The 14,556-nt window shown below is 36.9% G+C and overlaps 1 protein-coding gene and 1 pseudogene across 2 annotated transcripts in view; both read left to right on the top strand.

The window, feature by feature from the left end:
* The window catches only part of SLC9A9 (solute carrier family 9 member A9), a 581,917-nt gene that overhangs the window by 317,953 nt on the left and 249,408 nt on the right, over positions 1–14,556 (top strand). The window lies entirely within an intron of this gene.
* LOC101150310 (hsc70-interacting protein-like) lies at positions 12,005–13,149 on the top strand (annotated as a pseudogene).

The raw sequence follows: 14,556 nt of genomic DNA, 5'->3' as shown, positions 1-14,556 counted from the left end.
AAGATGAGATTTGTGTGGGGACACAGCCAAACTCTATCACTAACTTAGTAATTATCACTTGAATATTTTATTAGGCATGATAATTCATTTGCTTATAGCCACTTGTTAGCCACAGCCCTCTAAACTCAAAGCCAGGTATCCCTTCCCTTCCCTCAGTACAGTGCATGCTACAAACTCAATAGCTTCAACAAGCCAAACCTAAAACTGGATGGTAGGCTGCTTTCCCAGGGTTCTAATAACAGGTGGTGCACGGGTTAGACTCCCGGCAAGCACAACCCCAGTTTCCTCATTCTCATTCTTCCATCCTAGAGTCATAGGAGTGGCTTCTGTTCTGCTCATCTGAAATTCAGAAACAAAATAGGGCACTCCTTTGATAGACTTTTTATTTGCTAAATTTACTGGAAATACAGCATCAGATACAGTGTCCAATCTTCCTAGTCTTCCGTTTTTCAATTCTTCTCTTTTCGGTGTACATATCAATGACTTTATAAAATATGAATAAGTACTATATACATTTATATAAATGTAAAACATTTAACAACATACTCTGGTATCTAACTCTCTCCCTAGAAGCCAGTAATCACTGATGGGTTACTGAGTCCTTGGAATTGAAAACTATGACTTCTATTCTCTTCCCTTTGTTACAGTTCTTCTCAAGTTTTCTTGAGTAAAAATCCCTGCTCTCATGTGTTCAATTCACCTGGTATATAAAACCATCCAACAAAACAGTGTTGAATCCTTCCAAAATCCACTGGCAAATACTTTCATGGGATGACATTCCCTAAACAAAACTTCTTAATGCCCTTGTTTTATCCACACCCCTAGAGAGGATTACATATCAAAGAATTAAAAATGTTTTCATAGAACTCAGGCCAAAATGCTTCAGATGAATTAAGAAATCCTCTGGGTCTTTTCCAAAAGCCAAAGTGAACTTGGACTTTTTCTCTCTCCAGTGTTTTTATAAAAACGTTTTAAAAGTTGAATTTGTGTTTTCTTAGCTATCTCAGTATTGCGGTTCTGATCATAAGATGTTGACTTCCTCCCAGAGGGGCATTTCCCACTCTGAAATTAGCTGCTGCATTTTTTGCTTGAGAGGCTTGACTGCGTCTCTACCCTCAAGCACCTTAGCTCACCCCGCTGTTGTTGGCACAGGGTAACTCACCCTCCTCATCTGCAGCTCTGTCTCCTCCCACATGGCACCAGCGCTGTCCCTCTCATCTGTAAGATACACATGTTCTCCTTTAGACTTATTTCCTTCTGTTTAGAGTTAATGCTCTTGATGGCTTCACATTTCCACTATTTCATATTGTTGGTTCTCTTAACTTATAAGTCATGAAGATCAATCAAAGTGAAGATAATAAACTCCTGACCTATCAGATAGTCTGATGCCTGGCACACAGTAAGTGCTTAAGACATATTTGTTACACTTTTTTTTTTTTTTTTTACTTTTGAGCTGGAAGGACAAAAATACCCAGGCGTGAGTTAATGTATAGAAGGTGGCTTATTCTCCTTTGCCTTCTTCTAGGACTTTTTACTTGATCAGACCATATGAAATTGCTGCTATTTGATAGTTTAGACCTTATAGAAAAGGTAATTTTGTGTGATTCAGCTGTTTTCATGGTGCTAAGAAGCTTGATGTTCTGTTTGCAAAGAGTTCCCACCCTCACAGAGTTGTTCATAGGGTTATAGGGTGACCAACTACTACTGGGATATAGGACTTTCAGTGCTAAAACGGGAAAAGATCACAGCAAACTTAGATTTGTTGATCACCCACTTATCACACTGCAGTCAAATTCTGCTTTCTGTACTTTCTTATTTCCTAAATGTGTAAAGGAAAAAATTTCCAAACTCATCATAATACTAGGTAAGATTTATTGAGGGTCTATCATGTACAGACAACTGAGTTAATTGGTTTAATCTTTCCAATAATTCTGAATTCTTCTAATAATTCCTAATTCCGACAATAATTCTTACCTCCATTTTGCTGGCCGCTAAAAGGAGGCACAGAAAAGCGAAGTAACCTGACTGAGGTCACAGAGCCTACAGTGGTGGAGCAAAGAGCTGAACACAGGATTCTGAGCCCAAGATAAGTCTAAAAGAGGGATATCCAGTTTTCTCTACATTGAGTAACTGAGATTCCTGCAAAGCCTGCCTATCGAAGTGGTTCCTGGAGGAAAAGACATGGAAATGATTTTCTCCATTTCTCTCTGGCTTTCAGTGTTCTTCCTTCTCCTCCAACTCCTACTCTCCAAAGATCTACTTTCGGTTACAGCCAATTAGCCTTGGCTGTACCACGATCCAGCCTAGCCTGGTGAAAATGCCTCTTACCTTGTTCCAAGTGCACACTACCCAGTTCTTGACATCAAGTGCCATGCTCTGTCCTACTAATCCTGCCCCTTACCTCTACCTGGACCACTGCTTCCTGCAAAGCAGTGTTCTCTGTGGTCCTCATAGCCCTTTGGTTGTGCCCCATTGCTGAGGCACTGAGGGAAGAAGGGTTAAACATTGGGAGGGATGTGGACCTATTGCTAAGTCTTGAAGAGTCTTGAGTCTTGAATGTGGTGCTAAGCAGTTTGGCTTTTCTTCGGTAGACAGGAAGGAACCAGCCAAGATTTACAAGCAATGGCATGAGCACATCTGTGTTTTAGAAAGATAAAATATAAGATGGACTGAAGCAGGGAATCTATAGGAATATCTTCATTATATGAGACCTGACAAATTTTGACACAATGCCACTAAGCACATACTATGTGGCACAAAGACAACTAGTCAAGTAAGTGAAAAAACAAACTCAACCTAATGAAGTTCCTTCAACCTTGTGCTACTGTTATCTAATTTTTACTCTCCTGAACCATTAGAAAATTCTAATAATAAAAAACACAAGTTGTCAAGTTTTGTCACGTGTCAATAAAACACTTTAACCATATTAGAGGTACTGTGCTTCAATATGACTGATGTGTTCAGTTAAAATGCTGAAGTTTATGAATCTTACCGTAAAGCTTGAAGAAGAACAGTGGAGATACATGACATGCTATCTGTGAAAAATGGTAAAAATAAAAAGCTAAAATGAAAATATTGAATCTTTGAGAGAGAAATGCAGGCACCGAAATGTGCTATCATCTCATCACTATTCTCTATAGGCTTGTGGATTAGACAAGTCGTATATGTCTAAAACTGCATAGAGGGTGTTTCAGAACTAGAGATGTAAAAAACTTACTTTAAAATGAGAAAAGAGCTCTCCAGTAATCCTAATCCTTCTCACAGGGCAGATCGGCTTTAAACGAATGTCACACTTATCTATATATAGTCCACAGTTCCCCAGGGGTGCCCAAGCCCCTTACCCCACAAGAAGCTTGATATATATTTCAACACACAGAATAACATATACTTTGCCCTAAGACTTCCTTTTATGCTTGCTAACTTCAGGATCCTCACAATGGCTGCAAACTCCTAATATTTCAAAGACTGTCTACATTAATATCTTTCAAAGCCTCAAACCCTGGCAAGTAACAAAAATTGTTTTTGAATCAGCTTCAAGAATTAATATTAGAGAATAGGAGGTTTTTCCTCTCAGCAAATTGAAGTTGAATAAATTGTTCTCTGTCTCCTTAAAATGGAATTGGTTGCTCGAGGTGAGCTCTGCTGTGAGGAGGCAGGATGCAGCAGCTCTGTGAAGGATGATGGCAGGGACAATGTGGGGGGCAGGAGGGGGCCTTTCTTCTCTTAAATTAGGGGCAGGTCTGTTTCTTTAAACCTGGCATAGATGCTAAAATGTAGGAAGTAAATATATTAGCTTGGAGTTGCATTAAAAATAGCTGGAATTGCTGGGCTGTTACCACCTCTTTTCTTGTGTTACCAAATGCCCACAGAGCAGCCTGCCCCTAAGCATTCCTGGGCAGCCATTCATGTCCTCATGGCTGTGACACACATGAATTGAAGCTTCCATGTGCAGAGACGCAGATGGCTCCCTTCTTTGGAAGGAGAAAACAAACCCTCCAGACTTCCTTTTGGTACTTCTAGGCATCTGCTTTGCCCACTATCTTCCCCAAACAAGAAGATGTGACTGTGGTTTGAGGGTTTAGCTTCCCCTATGGATTTAAAAGACCCAGACATCACAGACACTGGCCAAAAGATTTCAGTGATGGCTTTGATTTAGTTATATCTTTCTGTTTATAAAAATGACATTACTGCATAGTATATTCATAAATGTAAAACAGAGTAATAAGACTCAAGGACAATTCTGTTGCCTAAAGGCAACCACTGTAACTGCCAATATTTTGACATTTTTTTCCTTCCAGTCTTTTGTAGCTATTTCATTTATCAAGAATAAACTGTATATGTACAATTTTGTATCCTGCACTGTCTGCTTGACAGTTATAACTAAGAATTTCCCCATTAATTTTAATTTCTCTTTTTTCTTTTGTCATTATTGGTCAAATAAATGTAACTAGATATCATTTACTTTTCTTCTCTCACAGCCTGTGGATTTTGATTATTTCATTCTTTCCTGTTTACGCATACATTTAAATCAGATTCCACAAAAACTCACTGACATTATCTAAGTGAAGGGGCATGTTTGAAAGGGACAACATGTTCCTTGGTACTCACAGACTCAGAAATATGCTGCAAGGTTGTGATGACATTTGAATGCTATTTCCAGAGTAAATGATGAAATACTTCCCCAGGAGACACATGGAGCGAAGGGCAGCCTGTGGGATGATTGGGAAGATGAGACTCATATGCTACCTCCACTTTCTAGAGAAAGTATCAGTCACTAGGCTGACAGAGCCAGATTAGAGTCCACACTTGCCACTTAGTTGCTGTGTGATCTTGAATATGTCACTTAACTTTCCAAAGCCACAGAGGCTTCATCTACAAAATGGATCAGACAGTATCTACCTCACACAGGGATATCCTTTGGCATATAATCAATGCTTACAGAAGCTTTGTCCTCACTGTTCACAATGAGGTCTTCTCATAGTTGATCTGTATTAATTTAAATGATAATTTATTTTAAAAAGAGAAATAACATTTAACATAAGTCTAAAAAAGATAAGAACTAGTTCTTAAATTAACTTCATCCTCCTTTGGTTAGCATTTTTTACATAGGTAACCCATATTTTGCCTAGGCTCGCTATTTCTTTTGACATCTATATAGCATTCAATATGTTTTGTTCATTGTCTTAGTCTATTTTTCATTGCAATAACAGAATACTTGAGACTGAATAATTTATAAGGGAAAGACTTTTTTTAGCTCATGATTCTAGAGGCTGGGGGGGCCAAGATCAGGCAGTCATCTTTGGCTAGCTTCTGATGTGGGCTTCATGCTATGGCATCATAACATGGCAGAAAAGCAGAAGGAGAAATAGACATGTACAAAGAGGCAAAACAGGAGAGGCAGGCTCACTTTATTACAACCTATTCTCATGAGAACTAACCCAGTCTTGAAAAACAGACATTAATCCATTTTAATCACTTCGTAAAGTCACTACCTTTCAACACTGTCTCACTGGGAACCAAGTCTCAACATAAGTTTTAGTGGGGACAAACCATATTCAAATCATAGCTTCATCTTGATAGAGATGTATACTCTTAAGAAATCTAACTAAACAAATTAGTCATAATGATAGGGGCTCTGGAAAGTCTGAATGATTTAGTGTAGATTAAATTATAGGGCCTTATTTCAAAAAAAATGCATAAGCTGATTTTAGTACCATCAAACATTTTCAAAATGGCCATTGACCTATAAAAAAGAAAATGTAGTCACGGCACGATCTTCTCTGTTTATTAAAGCTGATCTGTTTCTTTCTCTGCATATTCTCTATTCTCATCTCTCCCTGGCCATATTCACTGACCATCTTGCCCTCAGCTTGACAGAGACAACTGAGGCCATCAGTTGGATAAGAAGTCTATTAATCTTGATCTCCCATCTCAGTTCAGCCTCTATCCCTTTCCTCTTCTATCTCAGCAGGGTCTTGGATCTCAGTGAGTTGGGTCATCCTTTCCATCCCCCACCCCTCATATTTGTTTCTTCAGGCTCTTAGATCTCTCTTAGTTTTTTTTTTTTTTTTTATCTTCAGTGTAGCATTTTTCATTGTAGATAATAGGAGCATTCTTCAAAACCCCTCTCTTCACTTGGTTTCTCTGAAACACCCAGCCCTTTCTTGATCTTCCTTCTACATTCTGGTCTTCCTTTCTCAGTCTTCTATCTGACCTGCTAAGGCATTAAAGTCTACATTCAGAAAGGACCCCAGAATCCTGTTCTTTCAGCATGTCAGAAAATAACAGTAGCATTAGATATCATTGTTTGACTTAGGTGGAAGAGACATTTATATTCAACTCTTTCTTCATTTTATATAACTTACATGGCGGAATTAAAAATAAATATATTTACCATCAATATTTTATTACATTTTTATTGCCTACTTACCTTAGGTATAGAGAATATTCACAATGTTGTCATGATTTATTGTCTTCCAACAATTACTAATTGGGAATCCCCATGGGCTGGACATTAAGAGGATTATGGAAAAATATAATGATAATGATTACCCTTCATCGATCCTTTCATGTTTGCCAGAAAGGGAAATATATAACAAGTTTGCACAGTAGGTATTAAATTCTCCAGTTTTACATAAAATGACGTTGGGACTTTAAGTTCACAAGTTCACACAGCATGCAACCGAAGAGCTGGGATTCACGCTGTGTCTTCCCACCTCAACACTTTCTTTATATGACTTAACACTAAGTATAAGAGATCTTAACAGGTACAAGTTATGAGGAGGAGTGATTACTATGATTAGCTTGGAGTTTTGATAAAACTAATTATATAATTGTTTTTACTTATTGATTTTTTCTGAAATTAACAAAAATATGAAGTTCTTCGGGGTTTTGGAGTTTTGTAAAAGACAAAAAGCTATTTCTATACAGATTTTTCATTTCAATGTACAAGTTGATTTCTTCCTGCCTTATAAAATCATACACTTTGAAAGCAAAGCTAAGCATTGTTTTGTAAAAATAATAATAATAAAAATAATTCATTCGAAAAAGTTCAATGCTGGCCTTTTGTTAGTCACTCCCAAGACAAATGGACTAGGAATTTTTATATGATTCTGGAGGTGCTAAAGCTCTCTCTCCCTGACAGCTCATTAATTATTGACATTTTCTCTTTTTCTCCCCATGGGATTCTGGGACTGGAAGAGACCTTGTTATATAGTCCCCATATGAAAATAAGCAATGACCTGGGACCCAAATGAAATCACGAAGGCCTAATGAGAATCAGGAGGTGCATGTAATGAGAGGCAGGCAGTGGGCCTAATGAGATACTTAGCAGACTCTGTCTCTTCTTTCTATTAACCTTTCTATCTTTTTCAGAGTAATGATTTAGGGTGTGTTTTATTGGAATTTTTAGCATATTTCCTCTTACAGTTTTTTATATTTTTATAGTTTTCTAGTGTACTGATTATGATGGCATGAGGTGGCAAGGTTGTCTTAGTATAAGTAGATACAAGGGCTGATGTTAAGGTGAAAAGGGAAGCCTTTAGTAGGTCTGGCTGTTTTCCTGACACCTTGAAAATGCCCAGTCTTTTGTGATCTTGGAAGCTGGTTTATTTATATTTGGTGGGAATATAAATGCTACAGATCTTGCTCCTAGACAGGGAAGATGAGATGATAGGGGATGCCAAGTGACAACTCATATAAAGTGATAGTATGTTGTGAAGGTGCAGTCTGTGACAGTTTCTAGAATCAATGGAAAAAGAGCTGGGACCAACTAAATGCCTGTCATGAGTATAGGAACGAGAAGTTGTGGTGGCCATATTAGATTTTGGCCATTTCTGTGTAAATAGACCATAAATCCTTGAAGGCAAGAATTGTATATCTTGGCATAAGGTAGTCAACTAATATTTAGAAATAAATAGGGATTGAATTAAAGGGATACAAATAATGGCTTTAAGCTCTTTTCAAGTCTGATTTTTGGGATATATTTGTTGGTAAATAGTTCTTAAATGTGAGCAAATGTATCTACAATATCTCAGAAAGTATTGGTGTGTTTTAGATGGAGAAAGATGTATTCCTAAGAAATTTAAACCTCAAGTTTGACTATGAGGTTTGTGGTTTAAGTTTATATTGCTATGAGGTCGACAGACACAAACTGAAAAATCAATTTAAAACATAATCTTAGGTTGGAAGTACTCTTGGAACAACTGACTAAAACAAAGTCAAAAAGCATCTTTGGAAGACCACAGTCTCAGCCAAGAGCACAAAGATGTCACCTTCACTACGGCCCCACCAACACAAGCTCACAATCCAAAATCTAAAATCTGCAAGGAAACAAATCATTGAGAGACAGCAGAGTGGCAAACAACAGAATTAGACCTCAAGATTTTTATATAATATAATAACTAAAGATTATAAAGTTTGTATATATATACTTAAATGAAAGATGAAAACAGAAACATAAGAAATGAATTATTAAAATAAAGAGCAAACAGATTGAAGGAATTTGTGTACTTATAAGGGGTATTAAGAGTAATCCACCCAAGGAAAATACATATATCATAATAGAATATATAACTTTCTACACAGAGGAGACATAAAAAAGAAAAAATTAATCAATACAAAAGAAGGCAGGAAATGGAAACAGAAACAAATATAAAAGTATAGAAAAAGGCAGAGTAATTTGAAAGCATGTGGTAGAAATAAATTCAAATATATCAATAGTAAACAAAATTGTAAATGAATTAAACTCATGCATCAAAAGGGAAAGACTGTCAGATTTTACTTTTTAAACTTGTTATTGAATTACACATGAAGAAAAGCGCATATATGTATGGAACTTATTGAATTCTTACAAACTGAACTCAACTGTATAACCAGCATCCAGATCACAAAGTATAACATTACCAGCCTCCTAGAAGCCCCCTTCATGCCCCTTTTAGTGACCCCTTCCTTCTCCCTGAAAAAGGGTAGCTGCTATCTTGACTCTATAAGTATAGGTTAATTTTCATTTATTTACCTAGATTTGATTAAAGATTTAAATATGAAAAACAAAAATCATAAATTGTTTAGAAGACAGTCTTTATCATTTCAGTTTGGAAAGAATTCTAAAGCACAAAACATTATAAAAGATTGGTCAATTTGATTACCTTAAAATAAAGAACTTTTGTTCATCAAAGTTATTTTAATTTAAATAATTAAAGAATTTAAAATGATATAAATTCTAGTCACAAACAGGAGAAAAATTTGCCGTTTGACATATAACTATCAAAGGATCAGTGTCCAGAATAAAGAATTACTTCAGTTCCATAGGAGATAAGCTACCCATTAATTTAAAAATCAGCAAAATAAATGAGCAGGTGTTTCATAGGAGAGGAAATCTTAACGGCCATCAGTATATCATAAAATGTTCAACATCAGTGGTCCTGTGGGGAGTTCAAATTAAACCACAACTACTAGATTAGGAAAAATGAAATATACAGTACAAGGTTAAGAGCACAGACTGGAGTCAGACTAGCTGGGTTCAGATCCCTGATCCATATACTAGTTTTGTGCTCTTGGGAAAGTCACTGCACTTCTTTGGGCTTTTGTTTTCTCATCTGTAAAGTGAGGCTAATGATTCTTCCTACCTAATGGAATTATTGGGATAATTAAATGAGTTATGTGTTTGTGTGTAAAGTATTATAACAGGACCTGGCATGTTATAAGATCTATTTGTTAACTATCTTTATCAGTTTGGACTGCTATAACAGAATACCACTGGGTATTTTAAACAACAGTTATGTCTTACATTTCTATACTCTAAATCCAAGATCCAAGTGCTGGTAGATTTGTATCTGGTGAGGACTCACTTCCTGGTTTGCGGGTGGCTACCTTGTTGCTGTATCCTCACATGATGGACAGAGGACAGGTCTCTCTCTCAAGTCTATTCTTATTAGGACACTAATCTCATAATAAGGGCTTTGTCTCATGATCTCATTCAAACTTAATTACTTCCTCCCACAAATGAATACCATCACAGTAGGGATTAGTGAGTGCTTCAACATATGAATTTCAGGGAGACACAAACATCAGTCCATAGCACTATATTAGCAATTATGACTGTGGGATGCCCTTGGATGACTTCTGTTTTCTATCTATACTCATTTCCTAGATGATCTGATTTAGACTCATGAATTTAAATACCACTTATTTACTGATAGTTTCCAAATATACATCTCCAGCCTGGAGTCTTCTCCTAATCAGTAGTCTTGCATATCCATTTGCCTTCTATATCTATTATGCATCTTAAACTTCACACATCCAAAATTGCCTCCCCCTTTCCTCCCTATTCACTCACCCAAAAGCCTATTCAAGCATTAACTTCCTCATTAGGAGCAATTCTATTCTTCTATTTGTTCAGGCCAAAAATGCAGATGTCTTATTTGATTTATTTCTCTTACATCCCAACTTTGGTCCTTCAAAAAATCCTCTCACCTCTCTCTACTTTCAAAATATATACAGAATTGTGTCTCTTCTCACTAGCCCCATTGCCCCCACGCTGGTCCAGGCCACTAACATCTTCCACTTGGACTATGACAATAACCTTCTAACCAGCCTTTCTACTTCAGCCCTGACCCTCTCTAGGCCTATCTTAATAGAGTAGCTAGAATGATGGGGTTAAAGCATTATCAGATCATGTCACTTTATTCCTCAAAACCCTCTAGTGCCTTCTCTTCTTCCAAACTAAAAGCCAGAATCATCATTAAGTCTTGTACATTCCTAGGTCACCTGGTTCCTGATTCCCACACTTATCTCCTCTTCTTCCATTCTACTTCTTGCTCCAACCTTTCTAGGTTCCTTGATGTTTCTCAGGGTCTTTATCTTGCTCTTCACTATAACTAGAGTGTCCCTCTTCCAAATGTCCACCTGGCTTGCTCTCTCACTGTTTTATTTTTTTAGGGAAAGAAAAAGCCAAATAAGCCTCCTTTCAGTGATACCTTTGTTGTACACTACCTAAAATTTCAACACCTACCTCAACATTTTATCTCCCTTTATGCTTTCTTTTTCTACCTTAGCTCTTGTAACTATCTAATATACTAGATGTTTAAGTTATTTGTCTTGTTTATTGGCTCTTCCTCATAATTTATGTTCCAAAAAGGCAGGTTTTCTTGTCAGTTTTGTTCACTACTGCATCTCCAGCACCTACAACAGTAGCTGGCACACAGTAGGTCCTCAGTTGCTTTTTGTTGGATGAATAAATAAATCAACAAATGTCAAGTTTGGGCAAGGATGTGGAGCAGCTGGAACACTTGTTTACTTACTACAGGTAGAAATGTTGTTGTGACACAGGAATTCCACCCCTAGTAAATACCATCTAGTTAAGTGCTTCCTATGCACATCAGGAGACAAGTACAAGAACAGTCAAAGTTCCACTGTTCCACTGTTTGTTATAGCAAAGAACTGAACACAACCAAAATGTCCATCAACAATAGAATAGATATGTGGAAACACATTTCCACCTATTTATACCGTATAGCAAGGAAAATGAGTTAATCATAACTATAGCCAAACCATGTGGGTGAATTTCAAGAACTAAATTTTGAGCAATATATGCAGCATTATTTCACTTATGTAAATTTGAAAAACAAAAAACCAAATAATACATTTTTCTGTGATACTAAGATATGCAATAAAAGTATAGTGAAAAACAAGGTAATCAGGGACACAAAATTTAGGACAGTAATTACTGCAGCGGTGGACACGATGGGACGGAATCCCAGAGGAGTAAAGAGCAATTCTGAAATATAAAGGTCATGTTATTTCTCTTTGACTGTATGAGGAGCATATAGATATTTGTTGTATGTTTTTATATTTCACAGTTATAAACATTCCATAATATCTACTCAATAGATAACAAATAATATTACACAAAAATCTAAAGAAAGTAGTTAAAGAGCCCTTTCTGCGTGGTCATGCTGAGCCAGCGCCTGGGCCTGGAACTGGGCTGCAGCCCCTGAGCTTCACCCACCACCTCCCTGCCATGGACCCCCGCAAAGTGAACAAGCTTCGGGCCTTTGTGAAAATGTGTAAGGAGGATCCGAGCGTTCTGCACACCGAGGAAATGCACTTCCTGAGGGAGTGGGTGGAGAGCATGGGAGGTAAAGTACCACCTGCTACTCAGAAAGCTAAATCAGAAGAAAATACCAAGGAAGAAAAACCTGACAGTAAGAAGGTGGAGGAAGACTTACAGGCAGAAGAACCATCAAGTGAAGAAAGTGATCTAGAAATTGATAAAGAAGGTGTGATTGAACCAGACACTGATGCTCCTTAAGAAATGGGAGATGAAAATGCGGAGATAACGGAGGAGATGATGGATCAGGCAAATGATAAAAAAGTGGCTGCTATTGAAGCCCTAAATGATGGTGAACTCCAGAAAGCCATTGACTTATTCACAGATGCCATCAAGCTGAATCCTGGCTTGGCCATTTTGTATGCCAAGAGGGCCAGTGTCTTCGTCAAATTACAGAAGCCAAGTGCTGCCATCCAAGACTGTGACAGAGCCATTGAAATAAATCCTGATTCAGCTCAGCCTTACAAGTGGCGGGCGAAAGCACACAGACTTCTAGGCCACTGGGAAGAAGCAGCCCATGATCTTGCCCTTGCCTGTAAATTGGATTATGATGAAGATGCTAGTGCAATGCTGAAAGAAGTTCAACCTAGGGCACAGAAAATTGGAGAACATCGGAGAAAGTATGAGCGAAAACGTGAAGAGCGAGAGATCAAAGAAAGAACAGAACGAGTTAAGAAGGCTCAAGAAGAGCATGAGAGAGCCCAGAGGGAGGAAGAAGCCAGATGACAGTCAAGGCTCTTTTCCAAGTGGCTTTCCTGGGAGAATGCCTGGTAATTTTCCTGGAGGAATGCCTGGAATGGGAGGGGGCATGACTGGAATGGCTGGAATGCCTGGACTCAATGAAATTCTTAGTGATCCAGAGGTTCTTGCCGCCATGCAGGATCCAGAAGTTATGGTGGCCTTCCAGGATGTGGCTCAGAACCCAGCAAATATGTCAAAATACCAGAGCAACCCAAAGGTTATGAATCTCATCAGTAAATTGTCAGCCAAATTTGGAGGTCAAGCGTAATGCCCTTCTGATAAATAAAGCCCTTGCTGAAGAAAAAAAAAATAGTTAAAGAAATTGACATGCTATTTATTAAACAAGAATTTCAATTACTCAATAAACAGAAATTGCTCAAACTCACTATTAATCAGGGACTACAAATTAAAATGATTATAAGATAATATTCATAGGACTGAAAAAAATTTTAAGTTGCTCAGATTAGGAATTGGTAAGGTTTTAGGAAAGCAGATATTCTAACACACTACCCAAGAAAATGAAAAATTATATACTCATTTAAAGGACAATTTTGTAGTATCTATTAAAAGTAATCCTGTACAAACCTATGACCAGCAAATTTACTCCTCAGCATATTTTCAGAATGATACCTATTTTAAAACACATGAAAATACACTACTACTTTAATAAATATACCTCTCTCAATAAAAATATTTTACATAGGGTAGGAGAGGCAGGAAGCAAAGAAGCTTAATCAAAGGAGACTCTGTCATCAGTAATGCTCTAATTTTTAAAAACAGATTTATGTATTTGCTTGATTGTAATTAATTTTATAAAATAAATATGATAAAAGCTGCATACCCGAATTTTCCAGATGCAGCTAATTAAATGTAGCATTTAATTGAAATTAAGGCATTTATATCCTTTAATGTTTATGTTAAAAGGCACAAGAGACTTAAATTTAATGAGTTAAGATACCAGTGTGAGAGGTTAGAAAACGAACATACAGAACAAATCCAAACAATGCAGAATTTAGCAAAAAATAAAGATAAAAGCTGAAATAAAAAGAAATAGATAAGAAAACTGAAATAAAGACGATTAACCAAGTCAAAAGTGTTTCACTGAAAGGACAAATAAAATAGACAATTTTGATAAGTCAGAGAGAGAGAGAGAGCAAAAATAAGCAATGCTGTAAGAGAAGAGCATGACTGGAGGTGCTGTGGAGATTAAAAAGTAAGAACATGTCGTGTACAATTTATGCAAATACATCAGAAAACTTAAATGGACAATTTCCTAGAAATGTATAACTGGCTAAACTATCTGAAGGAAGAAAAAAACCCTAAATAGCCCTGCAATCATTCAAGAAATTGAGTCAGTAGCTAAAAATCCATTCACCCAAAAACACAAGGCCCAGAATTTTTCCTAGGTGAGTTCTACCTAACTTTCAAGGAATAGATCACTCCAATTTTATACAAATCGTGAAAGAGAAAAGACAAAAGAGAAATGCACCTCAAATCATTTCATGAGGCTAGGATAATACTCCAGAAATGAAAATCAGTTTATGTGAGTAACAAAGATGAAAAATATACGCCAATCTCGTAAACAGAGATATAAGGGTTGTAAACAATCAACAAGCCAAATTCATCAATGTAAAAAAATACATATGACTAACCTGCATTTATCCCAGGAATATAAGAATAATATTAGAAAATTGTGAGCATAGTTT

This window comes from Gorilla gorilla, chromosome 2 (genome assembly GCF_029281585.2).
Source record: "Gorilla gorilla gorilla isolate KB3781 chromosome 2, NHGRI_mGorGor1-v2.1_pri, whole genome shotgun sequence".
NCBI classification, from domain to species: domain Eukaryota; kingdom Metazoa; phylum Chordata; class Mammalia; order Primates; family Hominidae; genus Gorilla; species Gorilla gorilla.
The sequence above is the reverse complement of the archived record's forward strand: the minus strand, read 5'-3'. Positions and strand labels throughout refer to the sequence as shown.